This window comes from Onychostruthus taczanowskii, unplaced genomic scaffold (assembly GCF_017590055.1).
Source record: "Onychostruthus taczanowskii isolate IOZ18803 unplaced genomic scaffold, ASM1759005v1 scaffold21, whole genome shotgun sequence".
NCBI lineage: Eukaryota > Metazoa > Chordata > Aves > Passeriformes > Passeridae > Onychostruthus > Onychostruthus taczanowskii.
The window spans coordinates 3,234,740-3,242,105 of record NW_024499351.1 but is presented as its reverse complement, the minus strand read 5'-3'; positions in this window follow the sequence as shown (position 1 = coordinate 3,242,105).

Below are 7,366 nucleotides of genomic sequence, written 5' to 3'. Positions count from 1 at the left end.
TTTCTTCTGTTACCTCTGAGAAAGCAGGGCTTCAAGGGCCACAAGCAAACACCCTGGATTCTGCTCTAAGCCTGTGTCTAGTCAGTGGAAAAGTTAGATATTTCCTAAGGGCAGTTTGTAGGGTCCAAAGAAAAGGAGCAGGCTGGGGATGGCTATTAGGAAACAGCACATGCAGGAGCTTGATGGAATTTTGGCTGCAGTGCTCATCCCTTAGTGCTAATGCTGGGATGGTGGGAGTGCTCTGAGGTGGTGGGAGTGTGGCCATCTATTGGTGTTTCTCCAGTCTTCATTAGGGAAAGCACTCTCTGGTGCAATAAAAACTACTGCTCCATCTTGGAAATACTGTGTTTTTCCTCAAATTGTGAAGATTAGTTGTTAGGAAGTGTGGGGTGTTAGGTGAGTTCAGCTTTCAATATGCTGCAATGCAAAGCTCAATTATCTGCCCAAAAGCTATTTAACAATTATGAAGGAAAAATAGATGATTTAGCTCAAAAAATGCAGTATGGGTAGCAATTCACAATCCATACAAGTGTTTGGGAAATGTTGTTAGTGTGAAGGACTAAACTATAAGAACAAAGCTCTAGTGCTGCAAGCTGAATGATGCTCAGTGGATGGTTGCTGTCCTTGGCATTGTACTGCAGCAGGCAATGCAGACTGTGAACTAAACTGAATTAGGTATTAAAATGAAGGATTTTCCCTAATTATTATCTAAAAACACACATTTGAAAGGAAAAATTCAATGCATTGACAAGTTTATTAAACCCATTACATGTCTAGAAACTTTTTTAGTTACTGGTATGAATTTACATATTTTTGTTTACAATAAACTCTTCAGGTAAATAGCAATGCCTTCAATCCATCTAACAAGAGAACTATTTAGATGTGGGTACCTAACCTTGCTGCCTCAAATCCACAGGACTGCTTATGTGAGTATGCATGTCAAAGGCCTGTAAAAAGCTAAAATGACAGTGCTTTGTTTCTTCAAGTTGATGTCATGGTTGTGTGAAATGAAGGAGCTGCTGGATTTGGGAGTCCAGAAAAAATAGGAAAGTTGGGAGAGTTTTTTTTTGTTTTTTTTTTTGTTTTTTTTTTTTTTTTTGTTTGTTTGTTTGTTTGTTTTTTCAGGTAAGGTTAAAAATTCGAAAGACCCAAAGGGTGTTCTTGACCAAAAGTAACACATTTATGTGAAGCAGTTCTTCTAAATAGGTTTGGATGCTGTTTGTTTGGAAGTCTTTGTGCCCTGTCTTGTACCCCTTTCAACCTGGCACTGCAGATGGCAGTGTTAGACTGTTATAAATAGACTTACGGACTAGGTGTAAGTGTTGAGGTCTGCATGTACAAAACATGAGGTTCAAAATGTTAATCTCAAACACACTGATCTAAAAAAAAGAAAAAAGGTCACGTATTCTTTGGACTAGTGGGGAAGAGGGTTGGAGGATAGAAGTGGTCTGAAGTAGCACAAACCAGAGCACTTTAATATAGAAATTTTCTGGGAGATAACATCTTCTGCTTTGAGAGGCATTGTCTTGAGGAAATGAGTAGCTCAGCTTGTACTTATGTGCAGTGCTGTTAATTAAATGGGGATTGGAGGACATTTCCATTACATTATTTTCCTCTTAAGCTTCAATTATAGGTTTTGTTTTAAAAGGATAATTTCTGAAAAGGATCATAATTCATTGTCCAGCAAAGTACACAGGTTTCATTGGTAAATGTTTAAACAAGAGTAATGCAAGGCTATTAGCTGAGCCTTACTGAGGTAGAAGTCCATGTGGCATAATTGATTATATGCAGGTATTTGACATTTGTAATAGGACAGTTTAAATAGACATAGCATGTGCAATTTTGTGATTTTTTTTTTAAGGCTTACATCTTTCAGTACAGCTGTTAATGGTGTGGATTGAAACTTTGGTTTTCTGACACAACACAACCCAGACATATACCCCACAAACTAAGAATCCTCACCCTGTGCTTATTGTTCACTAACAGCCCTATTTGAAAGAAGCTTGCAATCATGATTATGGATGCTAAGTGGTTTTTATATCGTTGAAGTGACTACTTTGTTAAAGATTTTGTTGTGATTCAGACATTTAATGAGTGCTTGGAACTTTTTTTTCTTTTCACTCCTTGCACCAAGGAAGTGATGAGGTTGGTGAGACCATAGGAAGTTAGCAGCTGGGACTAGAATTTTGTATGAGGTCACATGAGGAATTTTCCAAGTTCACAGAAATATATTTCAGAAGAGAAATGCAAATGCAGCTCAGGATGTTAAATTCCACTCTTATTAGTGGCAAATAACTGCATAAAAATAGCAATTTGACATTAACTGTCTGAGCCATTAAGGAGATTTTACTGTAACAAAAGGAATATCTGACATGAGGAACAAGGTATTCTCTGAGCTCTGTGAAGTTTACACAGATCTACTCCTAGAAAACATTTCTCTGACAGAGAGTTTACTGTGGCTGTGAACAAAGGGGGAATTTTCCTAGGGCTTAAATTTCCTGCCTTAAAAGTGCTTGCCATATGCCTTGGGAAGTCAGCATATCAATGAGGCTCATTTCTGCTGCTTCAGTATTTTTATTTCTGGAGAACTGCATTCATAAGAGTTTTTTTTTTTTTAATTAAAAAATAAACATTTTAATTTAAATATAAAAAAATAAATTAAAAATAAAAGAGTTTGTTTTCCTGGCCTTGAAAATCAGTGCTAACATAGAGGTTTGTCAAAAACTGTCAGTGTTGCAGCTATATTGAAAATCTCAAACATATTTATCTGGAATAATAAAAGCTAAGAAAGCAAAATTCTCTCAGGATTAGGAACTTTCTTGGGTTTAAGAGGGTAGACTGATACTCAGTTTTTAACTGCAGGGCTGGGAAATGTAAAGAGAAATCCTAGTTTTCATAGTAAATGACATACATTGCCCTGGAAATGATGGTGACCTGTTTCTGCAGCTCTGGAGGGTGAGACCTTGGTTACCTAGTTCAAGACTTGTATCAGCTTTTGGGAGCCATCAACAGCAAGCTCCAGTGTGAAACTGGAAACATGGGTGGAGTTACATTGGTGGAATTGGCTCCTCTGGCACAAGGCTTCCAACTTAGAAGTGCCAAAATAATTGAAAGTGGTTGCACCCCAAATGTATACATGTTATTAACTTCTCATAAACTGAGATGTAAAGGTGTCAAAACAGGGCATTATTAGTTTGTGTTATTATTTCACTTTCTTAGACATTCACTTGTTAGTGACTAAAAAAACCCACGTGTTAAGCTACATCAGTTACAGAAAATAACTACAATTTTTCATTTTAGAATCACACGATACATATTTGTTAAAAAATGCATTTATGTTCTGCAGTGTGACAGTGTAGTTTTCTTCTAATCTGCTTTGAGTAGTATTTCTTACACAAAGTTTCAGAAAGTCCACATTAATGCTTTTGTTTTGCAGAGCACTCTTAGCATCTTAGCATTAGTGGTTTTTTGTTTTGTTTGTTTGTGGGTTTTTTTGTTTTGTTTTTTTTTTCTTCAATTTATGCTTTCCAGTGGGATACGCTTGTGATATTTTATTGATAAAACCAGCAGTGTATCTTTTTGCTGACTTTTAACCTTTCCTGTAGAGAAGATTACAGATCTATGGAATATTTAGTGCTGGTGATCTAAGAAGCAAACCTTGAACTGCACTGTTTTCATCAGCTGTACCAAAGGGGAAAGAGCAAAAGCTTGTTTTTACTACTAAGCTGAGTGAATATGGCATGGAAATATTGTAATGGCAAGGTATCAATTTGTAAAGTGATATATTTCAGAAGGGATACTAAATTTGACTGTGAATAAGAAGTTTTATAAATGGAACATTTAAGAGGCTATCTTTTACTTTTCAGTGTAGGGTTGCCTTGACAGGCATCATTTCAATTTGGCAGCCCCGGCAAATGGATGGATGCAATTCAGTATGATAATTCAGTATTGCCAAGAGGCTTCTTCTGAGTCTAGTGTGGACACGTTCCATGGACAAATTTAAAGTCTAAGTGATAGAAAATGGATTTAATTCGGCTCTACATTGTTTCAACTTTACATCAAGACAATCTTGGTATCAAAGGTACCTAGAGAGCATATCCAAAAGAGTACATGAAGCACAAACTATTTTTTTAGTGAAAGGTCACCTTCAATTTATGGTGCATAACAATGCATAACAGTGCATAACAATGATCCAGAATAGACAGAAAAGAAGTAAAACTCAAATGTGGTTGCAAATGTACCTTATTAGAGTACTAATTCTAGGGGTAAATTCTTAGCTGCTGTTTGCCACCAGAGTCTGTTAAAGTAAATGAGCAGCTGCTGAGTTCTGCAAGTGAAAAAGCAGTCTTTGATATTCTCTCACATGGTACGGATATTTCCATGAATATGGTGTAGCATTTGTTTTCTAGAATGCTTTTTTTCCGTTGTCACCTGAGTATTTTTTGCCCCCATGGGAACAAATGAGTCATTGTTTAAAGTAACAAAATTCCTGTCCCCATTATTGAAAGGTGAGAAGGAGAAATGCCTGGTAACAAATGCTGACAAGTTAGATAGCATAAACAATCTTTTTAATTTGTTGCCCTGGGCTGAAAGACCTACTCCCCAACTCACACACAAGACAAAACATTTTCTCCTGTGAAGTTTCCATGGAGAGAGTGATTCCTTAAGGCAGTTAATCACATGGGATGCTGCTGTCTGAGGATGTACCATTACACATTCACCTGTGTGTTATAGATCACTTGGTTGTCAGGAAGTTCAGTGTTCAACAATACAAAGTGCATGTTACTGAAATGCTATTGTTGGGGACTCTGTATAACATCACAAGCTTAATTATCTTTGCTTTCCGTCAGTTTAGTTCTTGATTTCATTAAGGTCACAATAGCAAAAATCCAGTACAAAAGAACTGAGAATTTGTCTTTATGTAAGTATGAATGTCTTGAATGTCTTTATGTAACAAAACCAGCACTAAGATATTTACTTCCAGTGAAATTTATTTGTCTGGTAAAGTCTACTTACTCCCTTCTTTGACAGTATTTGTTAAGTTTTGTTTACCTTTTATTATACACAGGACTTACTATTTGTAGTCCCACACAGTGCCTCAACTTCTTATGGTAATATGTTCCCAAATGTCTGTAATTTTGCCAGCTTTTAAGTACTTGTATTGGACTTTTTCATGTTTGGTCTCTGCCATGAGTGAATTCCTCAAAAACCAGAAAGGCTGAGTAGTTCTGAGAGTTGTTGAAGAACATGGTGTGCAAAGTACAGGCCACATTGGAATGTCAGCTTAAAATTTCCAACTGTGTTTTTCTAAAGGTTGCAACTCTCCTTCACTGAGGTGAAAATTCAAAATGCATTGTTAGGAGATTAAAAAGAAAAGTTATCTCAGTGAAAATTTACCCAGATAAGGGCTCTGGGGAACCTCACAAACTGCTTGGCCCTTACTCTGCTCGTGTTCTGGTTTGCCATGCACGAGAAACTCTCGGCACAGTTCTGAGGCCACAAATTGCTGAGGGAGGAATATGGGCTTGAAAATTAAAGTTCAGTACATCCCAGATGATGACAGGGCTCTGTCACATACTATATTTGAAGAATTGCAGCTCTAGTACAACTTTGCCATTTTTAACAGTGTTGTTTTAATGTAGCTTTATATTAATTTCAGATTTTAAAATACTTAATGTAGACCACAGATGCTCTTATATGTATCTGATTGCTTTACATTATGATCACTCTGGGATTTAGTTTTGTACCAGTTAAATTAAGGTGGGATCAACTCATGTGTGGCATCTCCCTAAGTGGTAACTCCAGTGTAAGGGTGCCTCTTTTCACTGTTTAAGTATGTTGAATGTATTAAAAAGCTGAAATTTTGATTTTGTCTCACCTCAGATCATAAAGAAGGGTAACAGTTGTCATACTGAGTTTATTTGTTTTGTAAAAGGAGGTGCATTTATTTTTATAGATAAATATGTGGGACCTGCTTCTTGTTTGAGCTGGTAAAATGAAAACTAGTTAATTTAAAGTATTCTTTTTAATAGGTGTTCTTGTGATGTGTAGAATGAAGTATCCTATTTTTTTGGAAGATACTCAGATCATTAAGGACTAAGAATTAGACCTCATCCCTCATTTATAGAATTACACAGGAGACCTTTGGTAGGTAAATGAGTAATTTCTGGGCATAGGTTGGTATTTCTAGGTGTACCTGTACTTTTTCCCCAAACCAGGGCAAACTGCCCAGACTGAGACTTGTGCACCTTGCACACTTTATACCCACTTGCGGAATTTAAAAGGAAGAAAATAAGCTTGGAAAAACCTTCTTGTTTTGTTTTGTCTTTTGCCACGTGGGTGAGGTTGTACTATGAGAAAAATTAAGGGCCAGATTTTGCCCATGGATTTTCTTGCACAGGTTTTCAGAATGCAAAAGGCCAGATTCTGATGTTAGCTACAGTGAATTCTGACCTGCACAATTATCTTATGCTTGGATTCTCATGGTAAAAAGGTAAGATATAATTGAGCCAAGCCTTCAGTTAATGCATAATGGTAAGTTCATCTTGTCCAAAGAGAATTTGAGGTTCTAAGTCGTTTAAGACAAAGCCTGAGCAGAGTAGCTGGCTGGCTTCAGGAGCCTCAGTAGTCAGTACCTCAGCTAGCAAAGACTAGTAATGATTTACTCTACTCAAGCATCCCACCAACAACAAGGAAAAAAAAAACCAACAAAAATCTGAAAGCTGATTCTCAGCTGGCATTGCCTACAGTGACTTTGCTTGCCGTGTGTTTGTGAACATATTTGTGACCCCCATGTTGCTAAAACATCTGAATATTTCTTTGATCTAACTGCAGAGCACAGAGCTTAGGTTTTGAAAAGCACCTGGAAAATGAACCAGTCAACCATGAGCTTAGAAGTTTGTAATTTTTCTCTATCTAGTGTATCTTGTGCCTCTTTATTTTAGTAGTTTAACTTACTTATTTAAGTCATAAGTTTGGGGTTTTTTTCCAGTTTGATTATGGCACAACAGATAAGGTGGGCAAATTGTCATGTTTAATTATGTTAGTGCTTAAAGGCCATTTCATCTCTTTTTCAGTCTTTCAGCTGCCTTTCCTATGTTCATGTTCAACATAATTCAACTGTGTGGCTCTATGTCTGCCTCTGAAATTAGACTGAACGAAAGAAATGCTGCCAGAAATTCTTCAGGGTTTCTCACAACTCTGTGCTCTTTGAGCACATCTGTGTGATATTACCTAAAAGACAGTAATTGCTACAAAAACAAGATGTATGAAAACGGGGAGAATATCTTACAGTACGTTAAATTAGTTTAAATTGAAAGCAAAAGTGAACAGTGTATACATCCCTGGAAACCAGTATGAACTGCTG